The sequence below is a fragment of the Falco punctatus genome, assembly GCF_963210335.1.
Source record: "Falco punctatus genome assembly, chromosome: 10".
NCBI lineage: Eukaryota > Metazoa > Chordata > Aves > Falconiformes > Falconidae > Falco > Falco punctatus.
In genome coordinates this window covers 37,051,517-37,072,992 of record NC_137590.1, presented here as the reverse complement: position 1 = coordinate 37,072,992, position 21,476 = coordinate 37,051,517, and the positions used below count along the sequence as shown (strand labels likewise).

Sequence of the window (21,476 nt, the reverse complement as noted above, 5' to 3'; positions counted from 1 at the left end):
AAAATTAAAAGAATCTTGTATTTTTCTACCCAACTTCCAAACTGGAGCCGCACTCTTTATAGTAAAACCACTTTCAAGGCCACAACATGCTCAAGAAATGCAATGAAAACTGACAGCAGCGTGGATCTGCACTTTGTAAAAGAGGCTCTGTGGTTACATCTCTAATAATTCTAGTAAAAGAGGAAAAAAGAAAAAAAGGAAGTAATTTGGTGAAAATGTTGATGCACAATTCCATGTAGGTCTAATTTCCCACACCATGTTCCCATTGTTGAGCCAGTGCTTCAGCCAAAGCTGATGGCACAAGGTACAGCTCCACATGTACACAAACAAAACCATAACACACAATTACAGTGAAGTCTTTAGAAACAATCATCACGATTAGCAGTGCCAATACACAAATGACCTACATGGCATGCAAGTTGCAAGGGGACTTTGCTCTCATCATAGCTCCATATTGAAGAGTAAACAACATTACTTCGTGAAAGATTTTGAAAAGAAACGGGTGATAATTTATTAAGTGTTTTGTACTACTGTTTTTCTCTTTTGTGAACTTTGCTTTGGCTGGTTTGCAGTGGTAGGGAGTAATGGGAAAATAGCTGAACATAAACTATTTGATTTGCAAGTTTGCATCTGTAAACTTCTGAGACAGCCCGAGGGAGGTGGTGATAATTCAGTATCTTATAATAGCAGGCAGCATGGAGATCAAAGGGAAGGAAGACTTGGCTGAAACTAACTACGACTGCTTGACTGTGTGAGGTACTAGTAAATATAAGATATTTTCGATGCCTAAGGAAGACTGCCTGAACTGCAGCCCTGTACACCTTCCACTTTCCACGCTGCTTTGGGCTTTGCTGCAGCCACACGGCAGCGAGAGCCTCCTGCTGACATACATGTCTTTGATAAAAGTTTGGACTTGATGTGAAGGCCTGGCATTGCTATGCTTGCAGTCTTTTAATTCAGCATACAGTTTTGTGGACAACTGGAAGTTGGGGCTTTTCTTCCTGGCGCACAAAGGCAGAAGCTAGAGGCCGATGAAGCTCAGGCTCCTTGTGGCACAGGTAGAGACTCCCTGGCTGCCGAACACAGCGACGGGCTCCTGTGCAGCGCATCGGCATGTGGGCCCAGACCGAGCACTGACTTCTAAAAAATCAAAGCAGACTACTTCACAAATTCTGTGTTCCATTTGGGTATCTTTTTGCCGATAGTCATTAACCGCAAGCTTCAGGGTGCGACTGTGCGTGTCTCTGGAAGACTGGAGGCTGGCTGACCTGTGCACAAGCACACTGCTTCTTTCTGTAAAAACTAAGACAACCGTGTGTCTGGTACTGCACGTGTTCATCCAAATGCTACTTAAAACTTCATTCTGCAGTTTTTTCAGGGCATGCAGTTGCCGGAGAATGGCTAGGCTACTTCAGCTTTCCGTCTATGTCTTACCGCAATGACAATTGGGAAAGTGATCCAACCCCAAGGCAGATGTTTCTCAAGACCAGAGCAACAGATTCAGGTAGAATACACAGGGGTTGAGATGCCCATTCCACTCCATACACGCACTGTGCAGCTCCTTTTTATTCACAAAGCATCCTAAGGAATTGGGGTCCGATTGCCTTGAGGCTCTCTCTTCTGTTTTCACACCTCGCCGTGATGCACAGTGGCATTTTCAGGACAGGTAGATCTTGGAAAGATCGCACAGATGTGGAAATGGCTTTTGACTTACATCATATCCAACTTGTTATAGGCATGAGCACAAGGGGGGAGGGGGAAACACAGCATTTACTTATCCGCAAGCTACAAATCACTTGATGCTCCAAAAAGCACTTAAGGTAGTCCTTAAATCCTTAAATCCTACCCGAGCCGATAGCTGCCTAACTTCGAGCAAGCACATTGGAGCATTTTGCTGAACTAGGGCTTTGGAAAACAATGCAAGGCCCATTGAATTCCACTGGCATGATCTCAGCAAGTGAAAAATAAAACAAGAAAAAACTTCCTTGCCAAAAAATAAATGGAAGTATGACAGAGGCAGGAATGACATCATCATACACTTGTGCCAGTTACAGCCTAGGTGCTAAAATGACGACTCCACTAAAAATAGCTATGAAACAGTGATACCACGTGACATTGCCGTACTGGAAAAATAATGCAAAAAAGGGTTTTTCACCCTGCATCAAAACATCCAACGTTGTTACTGACAGTTAATCCATTTGCAATTCAGATTACAGCACCACCTCAAGGCTCCATGCAAATAAATAAAAAATAACTTATCTACGAGGAACGGTTTACTAATTAATGTGCTGATAAATAGGTTATTTGAAAAAGCATTTCTTAATTCTTCCCCAGATTTTTCATATGTATGCTGAAGCAAGACTGCATGTTTCAGATCTGTAAGGCTTTTTTCTGCCCCCCCTTTTTTGTTTGTTTCGAAGATGCTGATTAATCTAAATTACTACATATCAGACTTCTTAATTGTGAATGTTTTCAAGCTGGTGTCTGCCTTACATCTGCCTTCACATTCAATATATAAATATTACTGCAGAAAATATTTTGCATATAAAGCACTGAAAAACACATCACACAGAGAAGAATAGCCTGTGTTGTATATATATGGCAGACAAACAAAATTCCATGGAAAAACACACACTGTAAACATCAATGCCTTCCCATTGAGGACAGCTGCTGTAACACAATCCAGGGTGCCTGCTGCCAGGATTTTCCACATGAGTGCATCTTCTTTTAACCGCTGCTCAAACACTGGCTGAAAGAGGAGCTGCTAGACTGAACATGTGTCTGAGCTCGGACGACAAACACACGGCACAGCACTGGAATGCAGAGCAAACCTCGGGATCTGGGTGGGAAAGGAGCTACCCGCTGCCTACCTTTGGATCGAGTTCACAGACACTTTTGCTCTTGGTTTTCAGAAATGTGTTTTGTACTTCCCAATGAGAACTAAGTGTGCGTGTTTGTGAGAATGCACACACTCGCAGAGATTTGCAATAGAAATTGTCAATATGTGAATCACAATTTCTGATGACATCTCCTGTTGCTTGCACTGGCAGCTGAGTAGGAAAGGAGGGATAACCTGAACGGACACAATACATCAATTTTCTTCAGATTTTTGGAAATGGACATTGCAGAAAATTTCAGATACATGCTGGGGGGAGGAGGTGAGAATAGGTCACTGCAGAGAATCTGTTCATAATGTTAACAAAATGCAAAACAAGTCATAGATTAGATAGCAAATGGAATCAGGTTTCCCCGGACAAAAGGCACCTCAGCTGCCAAAAGGACAAGAGCAATTAAGGAGCACAAATCAGCTTAAAAGCAAAAAGGAATAAATGGTGTAGAAAAAGGGAAGTACTCACTTGAATTAATGAGTTTGTAAATGAACATACACACATATTTATACACCACCCCCACACACAGCCTTCCTAGCTGTCAGGGTAAAGTGTCCTCTCTGGACGTACACCAGGCTGAGGCCTCGGATGCTCTCTAGTTTCCCCCAGCTCAGGAGGCTGAGGTGCTGGTTTTTTCCTTAACTTCAGCTCCATACTTCCTGCTATACCGTTGCCAAAACGGAAGCCTTTTACCCAGGTAGCCTAGGCAATAAAACCCCCACTGTTGGCTTTTGACGTACTTCTCACAGGTCAAGCTCCCAAACCTTCTAGACTTAAAATTCTAGGTATATACAGCCAAAGCAGACACAAATTCAAAGTAAAAGTTGTTTTAACTAGCGAAATAATAAAGGTTTCCTTTTCTTCTGTGCCTGTTCCTTGACTGTCCTTTAGTCTATTTTGCACACAGATGAGAATCCTCCAGCGTGCCAGAACCCTCTTCCCACCCTAAAGCCAGCAGTTGATCTGGTCCCCTCTCAGGGTGACACAGTAAACAAAGACATAGGATGCACGTGTGTGTAAGAAGATGATATACTGATCACGAGAAAGAATTCCAGAAAAAACTTGAAGGATTGAAACTTCAAGGACTTACAGAAACATCTTCTATTTTTTTAAGTGTATTTCTAGCTTTACAGAAGGGCTTGAAACTCCGCGTAGCCAAAGTGTTGGGAAAACAAAAGGTTCAAAAGAGATGCCAGTACTTCCTTAAGTCTTGTGATTCAGCAGGCCCTAACTCACAATTTATGACCCCTTCGAGGCTGGCAATGCTGTGATTACTCAGCCTGGCTCATAGCTGGCAGACACAGTCCAAACAAGAGAACTGGAGAATCTCGGTTCTAATCCGTGACCTTTCGCAGGGATTCGGCTGGATCTGGTTCAGCACCACGCGCAGGCACACGCCGCAGCTTAAACAGAACGGAGCCTCCGCCGAGGCTGCCCCGAGAGCACCCGCTGAACTGGTCACCGACCGCGGGGCCTACCCGTCTGCCCGGCAGCTACTCCCAAACGTTGTGTATTCTTCCTTAGGCTTAATTACCAACTTGGCTAAATGCGTTTGGCCTCTTGTGGGAAGCGTGGCATGGTCAATACCAGAACTGCTGTCCAATAAAATGCATGCTACAATATTTAGTTGCAGCAACAACCCAAAGGATCAGTGCGGCTCCTAGGGCAGAAGTAGCAGAAAGCCCAGCCTGACAGCTTTCAGAGCAACCCTTTCAGTTCCACCACACCTGTCTAAGGAAATGTCTCCCAAAACAACGCTCTGGCGTATCTTCTGGTTGTTGACTAACCCTGCCAAGTCCAGTGGCTTCAGTCTTGGCATGGTTTAGCCCTGCCACCTCTCAGCTTCAACAAGCGGGGAAAAAAACCTACAAAAACAAATGGTTCACAATCTTAATAGGAGCCAGAAGGAATCCTACACTGATCTTCAGACTCTTTTGGCTGTAAATGGCATCATCAGGTAGGCAGAGCTAAGAAACACATGAGGTCCATTTTAGAATTGATGAAATTTCATTAAAGAAGAAAACTAAGTGGAACTATGATGCTGAAAAATTAAAACTCTGAGTACAGGAGATGGAGAAAGTTATAGAGCACAGAACAGAAAAAGCACAAGTCACAAATTCAAAATACACAAGTTGTTGAGCACCCCTTGAAATACTAAAAAATCTACACTTTCCTTGAATGTTAGACTTGCTGATGATTCCCTCATTGACATCATAGGGTGCACAGTAGGCCAGTAAATACTGGTACTTTAAAAAATAGAATCAAGTACAGGGGGACATTAAAAAAGCCCCCACTTTTTGGATATCTTAAAAGATCACCAAAAAAATGGAAGAACCTCAAAACAAACAGAAAAGTAGTAAGAAAGGAGTATGTGTACAGGGCTCAATTCATGCTTCCGAGAAGCCACACCATTCAGAGGCAAATTCCTTGTGTATTTCGCATAAAACTGTGAACCCCTGCCTATAAATTTAAAGGGATCATGGCATACGTTACTGTGAGAAGGACCAGTGAAGTCTGCATCCCTGTAAATGAATATCCACAATATCAACCAGAGATGAGAAGGCGGGGGGAAGGCTCAGCATGAGCGCCAAGGGTCAGACACGGCTGTGCACAATCAGACATTTAATGAATTTCTGCAGACAGCTGCTTACATAACTGTCAGGCTGTCCTACCAGCCCTTCAAAAGCACTGAGGCATTTCCCCTTCTTTAGGGGTGGGGTGGGGGAGAAAATCCCACTCGGAAAGATAAGAAAAGCAAAACTCATAAGCTGCAATAGAATCATAATAGTTGCAATTACTTATAATAGCTTATGACTACAAGGATTAAGGTTTAATTATTACACTGTTGCTATTTGTCTACTATTGGATGTGTGGAGGAACCAGTTCTAACCTGTCAGATATGATGGACTCATGTTTTCTAAGGTTTAAAGTTATAGTTTGCCCTTGCCTTTTGCCAACAGTATATTTCCACAATTAAAGGAAGTTATTTTATACTATTTTAAACAAAGGTTGAAGAAATTTGCCGTAGGAACAAACTTCCTGAGTTTCATTATCCAAAGCTTTAAAATGACTGGCAAGCTTCACTTTTGAGTCATGTAAGTTAATTGATGACACCATAATCATGAGGAGTAATGCTAGTCTAGTCAGGTATTCTTTCTTCCTGGTAAATACAATCCAGGATACCCTGAGGGGTTCTGCTAAGCACAGATGTAGAGAAAAGCACACAGAAAAAGAGGACAGGAACACATTTTTCAACATGTCTTTTCCCCTTATTCAACTGTCGAAGAGAACAAACGCATTGTCCAACAGGGATTATAAATGAGCCTCTGCCCAAAGTTAAAACTGAACTTCCGAAAATATACATGCTACCACTTTGAATTTCATCCTTCAGATATTGACAACTTTTATCCTATGGCAAAGATTTACAAGAGAAAAAGGTATGTTTTAAATCATTTAAATCCACGAGACAGATTATGAAATTATGTACTTTGTCTTTCCAGTGAAAAGGAGGGACAAAAGGACAAAGGAATCCAGCCACCGATTTATCCATGGATTTGCCAACTCCCGTGACAAGCTGATGAACAAACCTTTAACTTTATTTCCATTTGATAAAGAAACTGTACTTTAACAATCTCATAGAAAAGCCCATGAGAACATATTTTCTGACTTTTAATTAACGAAGAGTAATTAGTACGCTCCATAGCTTACTTTCCGTGCCCATAACACAGCAGCACTTTCCCTCTCATGAATGCATCAAAACCAGGGTTAAAAAAAAAAACAGCTCAGAGGAAGAAGTATTGGAGAAAAGTCAATGATGGACACCTACACAATCCACATGAGTTGTAATTTCAAGAAAATGAAAATTCTTCAAGCCCAACCAGAAAATATGGCTATTTTTGGCATGTACACCTTGCTTGTACTGTCCTTTCATGGACATAAGTAAACACACTGCAGTCAGAAAAATTAATTACTTTGACTGATACTCTAAGCCTTTCGTTGTCAAAGAACTGCTGCAATATCTTTCTCCCCATCTGCCCCAAACAGAGCTGTAAGATCTACTTTTCCCACTGTAATGTTGAGTATGAAAGACACAATTTCACATTGGGAGCACATAGATGCTGGAAGTGAAAATACCTAGTTCAAGGTTAGTGTATTCTCACTACTTAGGCTTTGAGTGACTGTAAAATATTCATTCCCTGAATCAAAAAATCCATCAAAATGTCATATGAAATCAATCTGAACCTACCTGTCAAGAACAACTGAAAAATTAGGGGGGGGAGGCAGAGGTTGTCACCCAGCGTCAGCCGTTTAACAGCTGTAGCGATACTGGCTTGCTACCAGAAAGGCAAAGATAGCTGAGAAACCAGCCTGTCACCGCAATCTTCACCGCTTGTCTGGGGTACACACGTATCACTGCAGGGCTTCACTTCAGTAAATTATAGGCATTTCCCACCTTCAAGCTTAGGTATCATCTCACCCTCTCTCTAACAGAAGAAAACAGTTGTGTGCACAGGAGAATTTCCAAAACTCACTTTCTTGTGGCTCCCTGTGTGGACAGTGCCTCGTCTAACAGTAAGACTGGACACAGACTAAAACCTTTCACTTCAACGGAGGAGCCACCCGTGAGCTCTCCTTCTTCATCCACTCCTACACAACCGCTTAGCTCGTGGAATTCAATATAATTTAGAATGAACTCCTATGAAATTAAGATAAGAGCAAACATGTCAAAAGCTGTCTGGGGACTGGGGACAGCTGACACGCGGAGAACAGGATCACATTGGCCTTGCATCCTTGGGGAAAAAAACCCCAAACATTATGCAGCAGTGCATGCACATCTGTGTATTTTTTTCTTGTAAATCTTTCCTGGCTAAGGAGGTTACAATCAGGAAACTCATGAAGGAGAAATCATGTGAATCTTTTTTTTTTTCTTCCATGACAGCAAAGTATGCCATACATAAAGAAGTTAATACTCAGCTCCAAAAATATATATAACAAGATGCTGTCAGCCATGATAAATAAACCGTTTTAAAAAAAATCCAACTTCCAAAGTACTGTAAGCTTTCCAAGTAAAAGCTCACATTCTGCCATAATGACCCCCAGCGAGACATGCTTGGAGATGGCAACATAAACTTTAAGATCATCACCCATCTGAGTCACACTCTGTTTACTTCTAGTTGAAACCTCAGTGATTCCAGCCCTATTTATAACATTTTGTCTCATCTTGCAAGGGCTTTTCCTCCTTCTATCAATAGTTTCCAGAAACCAGGATATCTGACATGCTAAGGGACAGAATGCTAGAGGTAGCCTTGTTCAGCAGCAGAATACTAATGCAACTAACGATCAGGTCTATCAGCTTTTACAAATGTGATCTCTTTTAATAGGAAACAGGCTCCAATATTAGAGTTAGATAACATGTGAAGAAGCTGTTAACTATTTTTCCTCCCGGCATTCTCCTGAGACCTATTCTAACTATGGACCTATGTCTGAAATCTGTATGCAAGGCTATGTTTGAGACGTGTGCTGCAAGACTCACTCATGATGTGCTATAATAGATTAGGATTACAATCACTTTAAAACAGTTTATCATGTAACCACGGATTATTTTTTTCTTCAAAAAAAGAGTACAAATAAGCCTGAGTTCTAGAACTCTGTGCTCGTGCAACCTTACCTGCAAGGTAAATCAAGCAGATTCACTTTCACGTTGAGAATAGTTGGATCTTTCAAAGCAAACCAAACCAAAATGGGGGGAGGACCATGACCCAGGTAAAACACCACCACCGTCTGCCAACTTTACATTTTAATGCTTACCAACAAGCACTGAACACAGTAATTGTACTGAGTGTTCACTAATTGTATGGAACATCACCCGACTGGCCTTTCCAGGAATGTGATGAGCAGGGATGTGAAAGAGGGAAATGAGGCTTCTCGAGCGCTATGCTATGTCCCATCCCAAACAAATTTGGAGATATCTCCTATTCAATCCCTCTCAAAGAATCAACGATCTTTAAACCAAGACCACTTTCCAACTAAAATCCTCTGTATCCAGAGGTTTTAAATGATATATAATGTTTACATTTCCTCTTGTTCCCCAGCCCTGAGGTGATACTAACACTTGAGAGATACGTCTGTAGGTAACAAGTGTGGGAAGTACTGCAGTCATTTCGTCTAACACTTACATTATCATATATATATATATATGTATGTATGTATTTTAAACCTTTAAGAACAAAAGAGTATCATATACACACAGACCTTTTTTTTTTTTCTCTTTTTTTTTTTTTCGTTAAAAATGTTCACAAATAAATCTTCCCTAAAATTCTGGTAACCATTCTACTTGGAGCATCAGTGAATCCTGCTGAAATGTAAGACTGCACTCATGCCACCCTACAACAGTAATTTTGTCATCCAGTTGACTATTCACCTATGGTTGAGTAACTCTATTTTCATATATAACATGACTGCCCCCTTGTGCCAAAGCAGAACCCCTTCCTTTAGCAGGGGGATTTCTCACACCTCTAACTTGTTTCTCTTTTCTTAACATGAAAAAAAAAAAAAAAAAAAAAAAAGATCTAGAAAAAATGAACTAATTTCTTGAGTATGAAACTAAAGCTCTACGCTTCTTGAAACTACGGCAAACTAAAATGTAAGGTATGAATGATAGAAAGCAATTTGGAAAACAGCAATGAATATTTCCCAAGTGATACAGTCCTAAATCACTGACAGGTTTATTAACAACAACAACAACAATGGAAAAAGCTGTTTCTCTCTCAAAGGCTGTTCCCTTTGCATAATCCCTTTTTTTCCTTACAGGCCAGTTATAGAATTAATTATATGAAATCATATAGCAAGTTCGTTAGCTAACTTCACCAAATTAGACATACAGCGTAATCCACTAGTAGCTCTGAAGACAGAAGCCTACATGTGCAACGTGTCACACTACAAGAGGAAAATTCACCAAGGACATCAGAGGTTCAAGCGGGCACACAGACATATACAGGACATATGCTTGCATTTGAAAATATTTGCTCAAACAAAACACCACCTTTGCTGAATACATTCCGTTTGCAAGTTCTGAGGGACTCATAAAGGCTGTAGTATTTTTCTAATGAGAATTTGGTCCCATGCATAATTTACATATTAACACACTATGCATGTATTAGAAAACTTAGAAATTACTTCCAGTGTGTTATGAAATGTTATAAACTGTGCTTTAGCATAAGGGGGCAAGAGGGGTATGCGGGGTTTATGCAGACATCAGTAACCTGTGTGGGACCTGTGAAGTGCCAGACAAGGCTCTGGACTCAGGCCACGCAGAAGAGTGCTGCCAACAAGGAAATATGGACAGATCTTTATGCTTTTTTTGCCTGCCCCCTGTTTTTGGTGGGGTTTTTTTAGCCAAGAGAGTGCATGTCAGTAAGAGCCTGTCGATGATGCTGGCAGATGGCAGGCAGGCAGAGCTAGATTAGGTGGTGGCCATCAAGAACTAAGGGCAGAACTGTTGCCTTTCTTTATGACTAGGGTAAAGGACATTTAAATAAATAAACAAATAAATAAATAAAAAAGAGAGGCCCACTAGCCAAGGAAGACGATTTTTGAAAAGCAGCATTCCCCCTCAAAACCCAGGCCACAATACAGCCACAGACGATACCTCATTTTTACCCATTTCACCCATCTATCGGGTTTTGGCAAAGCTCAATCAAAAAGCACTGTCCCAGGAATTGTTATCCAAACTACCAGCCTGCACGGCTCTCCCCTTCAGTTTTCCTTTGGTGCTCTCTAAGGTTCATGGAACCATCAGGGGCTCCCGTCCTTTCTCCTAAGGAACCAGCCACCTCTCCATCCCACTGGCACATGCTCTGCGTAAGCACACACACTAGTTAGGAATCATGGTAGGCAAGCTGAACAGGAAAGAAAAAAATAATTTCCTATCTGCAGAACTCCAATGTCTTCTGTACATAGAAGTCTGGAGGCAGGACAAAGCACTGGCATGGGGAGAAATGCTGGGCCAAGGTGTTCCACTGAATCTTGGAAAGGGAAACATGGAGGGGAAAAAGTGAAGAATTAAAACTAAGCAGATAAGAACTGATGGAAACAAGCAGCATATCCTAAAAGATCGGTATTATTCACAGCGGATCTCACAGTCCTGTATCAGGAAGCTTTTGGATACAAACGCAGAAGGAAAAAAATGACAAAGTTAATTTCCTGGAATTTGCTGCTTCTAAATATACACCCGCAACGGCACAGTTCCTAGAGTACCACCAAGTACCGATGTGTCTAGAACGCAGCATCACAAATTTAATACCTGGAAAACACAAAGCCATCAAGCCAATTTTAATAGTCTGAGTCTCTGAAATACACTAATGCCAACAGAATTAAAGGCATCACATTCCAAGCATAAATGTGCCCCACGGTATCACCAAGATCAGCCAACTTTTCTCCCATATCCTGAGCTCATTTCCTCCTGTCACTGCTGATACGACTATCCTTCCTGTTCACTGAAGCTTACATCCTTCAATTACTCTTTCCTCCTCTCTCTGCCTCCCACAACCCATCTGCTTTACCACAGCATCTCCAAGACTTGTCCCCTTCCTCTCCAGTCCTCTCCCCCCAAAATTCATTTAGGCATTTGCAACGCTTTAGCCTTTCAGTGAGCTGACCAGAGGAAGTACAGGTGGGACAAGGGTAAGCCAGTAGTTAAGGCACAGCTTTCCAATTCATTTTGCTGTCCTACTATCAAAACTCTATCTTTCTATTTTTCCAGTCTGTGCTAGATCTGTCCCTACTGCCACGTGCACTTTGAATGTTTTGTCCACCGCGTGTTCCTCCGGATAGCTATCGATCTCATCTCCTTACTGCACGTTTCCTACGGTCTGCATTCTACACAAATGCCTTGCTTAATCAGAGAGGAACTGAACCCAAAGGAGTTGTGAATATTGCCAAACTTCAGACTCTTGGCTTCCTTTTATCCTTTCCTCCCTTTCTCCTCCACCCGCCCTTCCAGTTCTTTCTGACACAGGGACACCTTGCATGCATAAAAAAAGAGTCATTAATAAATGACAGACTCCTGCCATCCAAGTATTTCTAATAATTCATTCTCCTCTCAGGGGATCTGAGATACGACGACTACAGCTCCTTTAGGTATGATTTACGTTGAACTCCCTTTTGAGAAACTGTACTTCCTTCAGAAAAAAAGCGTTCCTAGATGGACCGTGTCTCAAATACGCCACTGACGGTAGTGCCACAAGGCCTGTCGTCTACACTGCCCGTTCATAATTTTACTGTAAAAGGCCAAAAACCTCCAGACAAAAAGACAGAAACAATTAAGTGATCTAATAATCTGATCCTGCTGTTTGCAGCACACAGTGATTTTAAATTATTCATGTGTTTCAATATGGAAGTGATTTAACATAATTTAGCAAACCTGAGACCTACATTAAGATGTAATAATGATGAATGGGTGAGCCCCCGCACACACTTACAGAACGCCCGAGCGCTGCAGAGTGGGAAGCACCCCCGAAGCCCTGGCAGGTGCCCCCATGTGGGTGGCCAAAAAAAGCCAAACAAGAAGCGGTAAAGCTGCAAAGAGCCTTTTTTCCCCCCTAACACCACCCCCACCAAAATATCAGCATTCTAGAGTGTAGCAAAGGGTGTGGATAAGAATGCATTCCAAATTAGTATCTGAAAATTTTACATAGACAGGACTGGATTAGGTTTCTAAAATAAAAAGCAGATGGACTGAGAACACTACTAAATTCACTGAAGAACAAATAGACTGTGGTTGCATGCCTCCGTTATTTATTATTCCAGCAGCCATTTTAGGCCTCAAAGACAGCTATTTCTCGTCTAGTACTTTCCACGTACTCTGGCTCCACAGACACCCCCGGCACAGTGCAGATCCTCCAGGACAAAGCACATGCGCAGACCTTTACCTTTCCTGCTAAACAAAGGCGTTTCTCACAGAGCCTAAACACTGTGAGGTACCGAGTAGTTAAACCACAAGAGCAATGATGACTGGTATTTAAACTTCTTAGTGTACCCATCACAGCTAGAGCATGGATGAAGTTTTATAATACCTGTTTAGTGATGCACCTGACTTCCTATTTCCCCTGCATTACTTATTCTATGGAATAGGTAATAACAAGAACCGTTACACGTTGCACGGTTTGAAAAACAGTTAAGAGTACATGGTGGAAAGAGAAGAGTGAGCAGAAATTAATGTTTGTGCTGTTGAACCAGAATTTCACAAAATCATTGTGATTGTTCTCTGAAAACAGCTGGCTACAGCAGAACAGCCGCCCATGACGCAGTCTATCAACCCCAATTTGCCAGATTTTCCTCAAGACTGTGCTAAGATAGAGCAGCTCTTTCAAGCCAAGCTTTGTCAGTCCCTTTTCAGGAGGAACAGGTACGGCACATCTCCAGTCATGACCCATTTTTGTGTTTGCATGCGTAGTGCCCACCACAGCAGGACTCCAAATCCAGAGCGAGGTTTCTGGAAACCAAGACACGAAAGCACATGCGTGTGGCAGCTCAGCACCCTAGACTTCAGGCAGGACAGGAGAAGAACAGGATGCACCTCACCTCTGCAACCTCCCTGTGCTCCCAACCAAAGCTCTCGAACACTTCACATTGCACAAAGGAGGGGATTTGGCCCCTGACTTGCAGACCTGGGTGAACAACGAATGCTTCATGCAAACCTTGTTTCTTTGGTTTCTGGTGGCCAGCTAAGCACCGCTGCCAGCTCATGTCGCTAGCAAAAGGAAAACTGAGCTCCCGCCCCGCTCGGGTGCTGCCCTGTGCGTCTCACCATCTGCGGGACAGCCCAAGACGAGCTTCCATTTTGCATTAAAAACTACTTCAAAATAATGGATTGTGAGGATTCTTAAGCCGTTCACCGCTGCCTAATGCCTGTGAAGTCCACCACACCACACGTCCAACTTGAGAAGAGTTATGCTCAGTTCAAGCACTTCTGGATCCCGCTCTTGGGGCAGAATGTTTTTTAAACAAGCAATGTAGGGCTCCGCAGTCCATGAACGGAGGCTAACTCGCCTGGAGAACGTCTGTATGGCAAATGGGAATATAAACTGGTTGCCCTGGAAATCGATTAATACTTTTCTTTATACAGTATTAAGGAATGTTGTGATATTTTGGGGTTCTGTCATCAAATAAAAATGAGGACATCATTTTTAAATACTAGACTTATTTCTATAATAAAATAATACCCTTTAAAAAACTACTAAGCTGTTCACAATTTTTTGTTTGCTTTTAATAAAAAACAACACAAAACAGATCCCATACATATGGGGGTCAAATTTTCAGCAGTACTGATATGACTTTGTTGTCTATGATCTGTTCTCCCATCCTGGCCAGTAAATAAATAGGTACTGACTTGAAGGGGGAGGGGGGAAGCTACAAAGCTTCAACTGCTTTCCAGAGTAATAGCTGCACTACAGGAAAAAATCCAAAATAATCATGAGGATAATTCAAACAAGTTTCATTGCCTGTATGTCAAATGTTTTGTTGACGTGATCTTATGTCAGATATAGAGAGGTAATTTCCCAATGCAAGATCTCACCAGATACAGCTCCTGGTCACTGCCCTTCATATTCCTGAGTGAAAATTAAACTTTAGTAGTGACCACAAAACATGTCTGGCATCCCCCTGTATTTTCCATTCACACACGGCCTGTGTTATGGATCTGGCCTGCCCAAAAGTGCCATCTTTCCAAAAAGCCCTCGCCCCTGCAGAACACAGCCGGACAGCCCCTGGCAAACTGAGCATCGTGCACAGAGCGTCGCGTGCTCTGCTCGCCTCGGCTCTCTGCAGGACGCTGTTTCACACTGGACATTCCCCGCCTTTATTTTCAAGGCTCTAATTCATACGCGCCCGACATTCCTAAAAGACCAAGCCCCTGGGAGCCCCCCCCACCCCCAGGAAGTCCCCTCCTCGGGAGGGGTGACATTTCTGTACCGGGGACACCTGGCTGCACAGGAGGGGGGAGCTGGCTGCAGGGCCCTGATCGAGAGGACATGAAGACAGACCAACCACGAGTTACCGCTTTCCGTTTCGCTTTTGACATTATATTTATGGGTGCGGAGAAAAAGGGGGAAACCCAAAGCAAACACATCAGTTTTCTTTGGGAAAGCCCGAGGCAGAGCAGTAACAGGACACAGCAATGGCTGCGTGTGGTTGTAACTAACCGCACAGAGGCAGAGCAGTAACAGGACACAGCAATGGCTGCGTGTGGTTGTAACTAACCGCACAGCGTCTGCAGGCAGCTGCTCTTATCCCAGGAGGCACGCGGTAACCACCCATGTGGTGTGACACAGGAACCTGAGAAAAACAGACCAACACACAACCATCAGCAACAGGTCAGACGCTTAGTTTTTGTTCGCCGACAGGCTGACCACTACGGCAAGGTATTTAAGGTGTTTTGTCCACAACACAATGAAAATGCCCTAGCTTTTCCCACTCGAACTTCCTGCAGCATAAAACAAAACATAGAGTTCTACACCTGGGAATGACAGAAAGTCCCTGAGACACTGAGGGAGATCACAACTATTTTCAGCCCTTGCAGTCACACAAAGAAAGTCAGTTTTAGTCACCAGCTCCATGCCCTCCCATGGGCTCTGTGTCCAGGGCAAGAGCCCAAGGCCAAGCACGCTGGGCTGCGCTTCATGCATTCAGCATCCCCGACGATGTGCAGAGCTCCCTGCTTTACAGCTCTGCCTTGGATTTGGCAAACGCTTCAAACAGATCCTTCCATTGCCGTAAGCTTTGCTACATCAGTCGGGTGTTAAACATACTTGACTATGTTGTTAAGTTCGGAAAAAAAATCGTCAATAGTATCAGAAACAGCAGATGCAGAAGAAATGTGCCAGTGCTGTAAAAGGATTTCTGGAGAAGTGCAGGAAGAGGGGAAAAAGCTACATTAATTCTGAACTGGGTCCTGGTCATACTGGGAGCAGCATTTCCTTGTGACAAAACCTGCAACTGCAATATTTGTCTTTGTGAAACACTGTGGAATTAACAGGAAAAATCAACTCATATTGATAATATGTTCGAGCAACTTTCAGATCACTTTTACCCACAGAAGGGACAGCATGCCATCCTGAACATGTACAGTATTACAGCAGGTAAACTAAACCATTTACACCTTTTAGAATTGTTTTCCTGTGTGTTAATACTATTACAAAAACCTATTTTCCTTCAGCACTGCTGTCCTGTTACACTGTTCAGCAATATTTAAACCAGCTGTTGATTTCCATTTTTCAAATGTTACGCACTTTACTACAAAAGATGCTCTCTCAAGAACTTACTAGAAATTAAATGTTATTCAAGTATTAAAATACAAAGGTCCCTTGGGTCACACGTGCTATTGGCTTTTAATACCATAAAGTTCCATGCCTGGATTTGATAGTTGAGCTGGGAATTAGATGATTAGGTCAAAAATACATCACACACACTATCCGCTTGTTACGCTGCGTTGGTTTCCAGCTCTGCCCCGCAGACGCAGATATCTGCAACTACACACACATCCACAGCCATCGTTACACCAATGAAAAAAACACATTTTCAAGTGCTAATATTTTGACCCATTTTAGAAGTATAATTGTACTGAAAATGTTCATTTATTAGTTTGTACCTGCACATGGAATAAATCTGAGAGGTTGACTATGTCTCTTGGTTGGCACATACTGACGCTGACAGACATCCCTACAACCCTGTACTGATACCAGACCGACTCCTGCTGGAAAGCTGTGATGCCAAATCCAGGTCTGTTTGCTACACTGATTTAGCACAGTATATGTAGCTTGTGTGGGCATAATGCTGCCCATAGATTTTGGAGTACACTAACTTGATTGCTATTTAAAAGTATTACATTTTACAACTTCATAATGAGGACTTTTTTACCACATTAGCGGAAAACTTTATTTTTCATATAATAAATAAACCATTAAACAAAAATTATATCCCATATATTGGATAAAGTAACTCCCAACAAAAGAAGTGCACACATTATAAACTACTCAAGTTTTTAACTTCTTTGGGTATATCCATCACATCTAAACAAAAAGTAAAGCAGTTCTCCATCCTCACTCATAACAGAAAGAACGTGTTTACTTATGCTTTGAATTTTAATTCTGGAGTTAACTCAAGATGATCATAAATTTAACTTTTTAAAATGCTAAATAAAAGAGGGACATTTTTACTGGGGGTGTGGGGGTGTGGGTGGGTGTGTCCCCCCCAAAAAAAGGTTTTACACTTATTATTCTGTATGGTCCCCAAAGTAAACAATGATAAGTTAGTAAGTGGGGAGTCACTTGTTGTTTTTACAGCATAAGAGCCCTGTACTTCTGAATCACTAAGCAGCTGGAGCCTCCTTTAATTACTTAACATCAATCAAGATGTAAACCAGCACTTGGAGACCGAGGAATGCAACGTTCATCTGCAACACAAAAGAAATAGCTAAGCTATCTCAGCTTCTGCCTAGACAGTTTGTACACTAGGAAAAGTCAACACATTACTTTTATACTGTGTCAGTAACATAAAACAGCCAAATACTAATTTTTATGGTGTACTTAATATATCAGTGACAATTTGTGCTAAGGGAGAACAGATCATGAAAGTATTATTTCATAAAGACTTGCAGCCCCTCACACAGAACACATTTGCCCAGCAGTACCTTCCGGCAAATAGCAGCACCAGTATAGGATAGCACTTCCCTCTCCAATAAGTAAATAGCTAGAAAGTTAAAATAAAAGGAGATGAAATTGCAGACCCTAGGTTCCTGCCTGAATTTTTCATCTTTCATTCTCTAATTTGTGAAATACAATTCTTTTATCGTGTTTTTGCTAACATTAAGAACACAGCACAGCAGTGCTCCATTCAACTCAACGGAGCGCTACAGCCTGTCTTTTACAAGATCAAAGGAGATGATCTAATTATCCCTTCTGGTCTTCAGATCTATAGATGTAAACTACACACTCTAATCTATGAAAAAAGCAGCCACCCACCACAGTACACAAGAACTTCTCCTTAAAGATAAAAGAAACAAGTAAGCACATGGGACAGCTGTTAGCCACATCACTTTTTGCAGTCAGAAGCAGCTCAGTTGCTGGTGTTGAGGGTGAAATAAGACACCATGAAGGTCTGCCCAAGTCCTCAGCACATCTCAGGTAATCCATCTACAAAACCAAAGATTATAAATAACTGCCTCTATCATGGAAAACACAGTCAGTCAACTTTACCCAATTCTGTAGCAGGCACGGGATGCACAACGCAGAAACGGTTTGTGTGCTGGGATCCCACCTATTTGATATTACACACACAGAGGACAATAACAGCTCCCAACTCAAACAGCTTCCAGTCTAGGTGTAGCCTGACAGACTAGATCTGTACAGACGGATGCAATAGCAGCTGGAAAGAAGGTATCGGATTTGCCTCAGCACCACAGTGCTACGGTGCTCCAGGTGCAGGGAAGATTTTACAGTGACTTGGAGTCTGGGCAGCTGCACGTGAGCAGGCATGACACTGGTACCGTTGCTCACTGCTACAGTGGGAATGCCACAGCTATTTTGGCAGTGCTTCCAGCTGGTATCAATACCCACAAGCCAGAAATAAAGTCTTTATAAAATATGATGAACATCCTAAAGTACTCATTTGTCTTTCAACATTTAAGAGGAAGTGTGCTTATGTCCCGCTCTACTACAACCACTGAGCTCTTCAGCTGCAGACAAGCTTTGCAGCCCCCTAAAACTGGGACTACCTAGCAAACTGGTAATTTCTTAACTGAAATCAGAGATGCTTTGAGTCCTTGTTGATGACTATACTGCGCTGGGTCACTGCCTACTTCAGGGTCCAGCCATATTTAGGGCCGGATTGCCACAGATCTTTATCCCTCCCATGCAACTTTCAGCGAGAGACCAGAGTGGGATGACGACACTGGAATCACTACCACCACTCTGGAGTTCCCTTCTGAAAAAGGAACTTCCCTGATTGCACATTAAACCAGCTTTAGGGACAGATTGAATCTTCAAATGGATTCAAAGCAACTGAATAGATGAGAAAAAAGAGAGTCCTGATACAGCCAGAGTTCTAGGGTTGATTTCTATGGTCAATTTATAATGCAAGCACAGGACACAACCATGCTCTTCTATACCAACGAGAATAACTCTGGGAAATAGTCCTCCCCTTTTTTTAGCAAACTATTAAATCAGCAGAGATTGTAAGCAGCATTCCCAAGGGAGTTTGATGACAAACTGAAACATGCCGAAGGAAAAAGGGATGCTGCCCAGCGTACAGCAAGTACAGAAGACTTTCCTGTTGCACATTAAGTAACTGAGTGAAATAACAGCACTTAACAGTAACCAGCGAGGTTTGAGCATTAAGCTCTGGTCTTAACTCAAGCATGTTCCTACATACTGTTGCTATAGCTGCTATTCTTCTAACATGCCCTGTCATTAATGATAAAACGGACCCTATGCATGTCATGGTTTAAATATTGTTAGCAGTGTTTCAGAGAAGAATTCTTGTGACAGCAGAAGTCAGCCGTTACATCTGGCCACTCAAGAGTGAAAAAGAAATATTTGCTCAGACTTCAGAGGGCCATTTTGGTGTAGAAGAGGAAGATAAAAGCAGGAATCTTTTACAATATCAGCTAGCAAATCAAAGCAAATAAGGATTCCACTCACTGATAATCCAACAGAAAGGAGACAGTTATAAAACACATTCAGCACTGTTTGTTCTAGGCAATGCAGTTATATCTCACGCCAAAAGATTATATGCTGGTAATTAAAACACAGAACACTTTAAAATCTTAAAGAAAGAGAAAGAAAATACTGTTTCCAAGAAAAGCCAGTGGTAACTGCAGCACCATGGACACTGCACTCGCCGTTTATCAGCATACTTTATTTTAATTATTTCAATTACATTTCAAAGTGTTCAAAAGCATTCATTTCAATCATTCAGAAAGATCCATCTGTTATCATTTCCGCTTAATCTGGAAATTATTAAAACCCACTAAGTCTCTTTGCTTAATTATTCCATCTCTCCTGCTGTTCAGTAAGGAAAGGTTTATTTTTAAGAACACCTCCCCCATTGGAGCCCCCCATTGACTCCTAATGTAATGCCTAAAAGGCTCTCTGCCACACCTGAGACGCTGACAGAGACAGGAGAGAAGACAAAGCTGATGTCATGATATAGAATTTTTTTCAGGATGGAAATACACTTCACAACAAAAATAAAGTGCTTTTTGCTTTTAATCTAATGCTTCTTTTAGTTTTAGTGTAAACCTACGGTATTAAATCAAAGATCACAGCAGTATGCCATTGCAAGAAAGCCTCCACTGAAAAATTATTTGAGATGTATACTAATAAACCGGTCCTTAACTAATGAAATGTATTTTCATCACCCTGACAAAGACGTACATGAAACATGTGGGGAAGAGTCACTAAACCATCAAGAATTATTGTTATTTTGACCATACAGACAGTAACAGGAACACAAATGTGCAAGGTTAGCAACCGCTTGCAGAAAGAAATACATTCCCTGAAGTCAGCTGGATCCACAGTAATACTTTCAGAAAAAAAAACAGAGAGAAAGGTGGAAGTAATACCATACTCACAATTTAAAGATCAAGAATTTTGCCAGCAATTCCCATACTTAAAGAGTATATTGGTTTACACAGTCTTATGACAGTGAGTACTCATTTGGTATGATACTCAAGGCAACAGCACTAGGCATGACTTGTTCAAGAGGGATCTTCGGTTTCTTTGAACTTTGTGAAAAATCAAGCTACTATATATATGTAAAAAGAGCTTAAATGCAGTATCCAGAGAAGATCTTTGATTTATGTTTCAATTCTGCAGTAGGTTTACAACACATTCAGAGACGGTATTTCCATAAAAAAATTCTCTCATTAAGAGGCAGAAATACCCAACATTTATACACCAGAACTGATTAAACAAATAACTGTCTAATGAGCTGCTGAATCCCAAGAAGAAGAAACGATAGAAATAACAGGCACAAGCTTATTTTTGATTCAGCAGCATTTCTGAAAGTTTCACAGAGAATGCAGAGCTCTTTTTAAACTTCTTTAAAGAGCTGAGAAATATTTACATAAAGATGTATTAGAGTTCTTCGTGATTTTCTTCACTTCTTTTTTCAGCTCAGTTCCACCCACTTCTCCCTCTCCCTCCCACTGGTATGCTTAGCTCAGTCAACTTGTTTTGCTGCTTCAGCTAATGCCAAATGTAAAGTTTAAAAAGGTGATGAAATTATACAATTATAACAGGGCAAGAACTTCTTTGGTAGCTGAGGCTCAGCTACAAGTAGCATCGATTTTTCCACTGCTTTAAAATGCAAACAGAAGAAAAGACCCAACGAAGTGAAACAGGGGACAGGAGACAGTATGGGAATGCACTGATTAGAGAAGGGAAACACTGAGAAGTCCAAAGGAGAGGTGTGGTATTGCTGCAGCCTAGTTTCCTATTTCACTTTTACAACAGAACAGACCACAACAATCATTAAACAAACCATTGAAGAGCCAAGTCTTATCTCAAGACAACACACGGTGTACTGCATTCT

The 21,476-nt window shown here is 41.7% G+C and overlaps 1 protein-coding gene across 5 annotated transcripts in view; it reads right to left on the bottom strand.

Annotated features, from left to right (window-relative positions):
- The window catches only part of KCNQ1 (potassium voltage-gated channel subfamily Q member 1), a 367,457-nt gene that overhangs the window by 225,928 nt on the left and 120,053 nt on the right, over window positions 1-21,476 (bottom strand). The window lies entirely within an intron of this gene.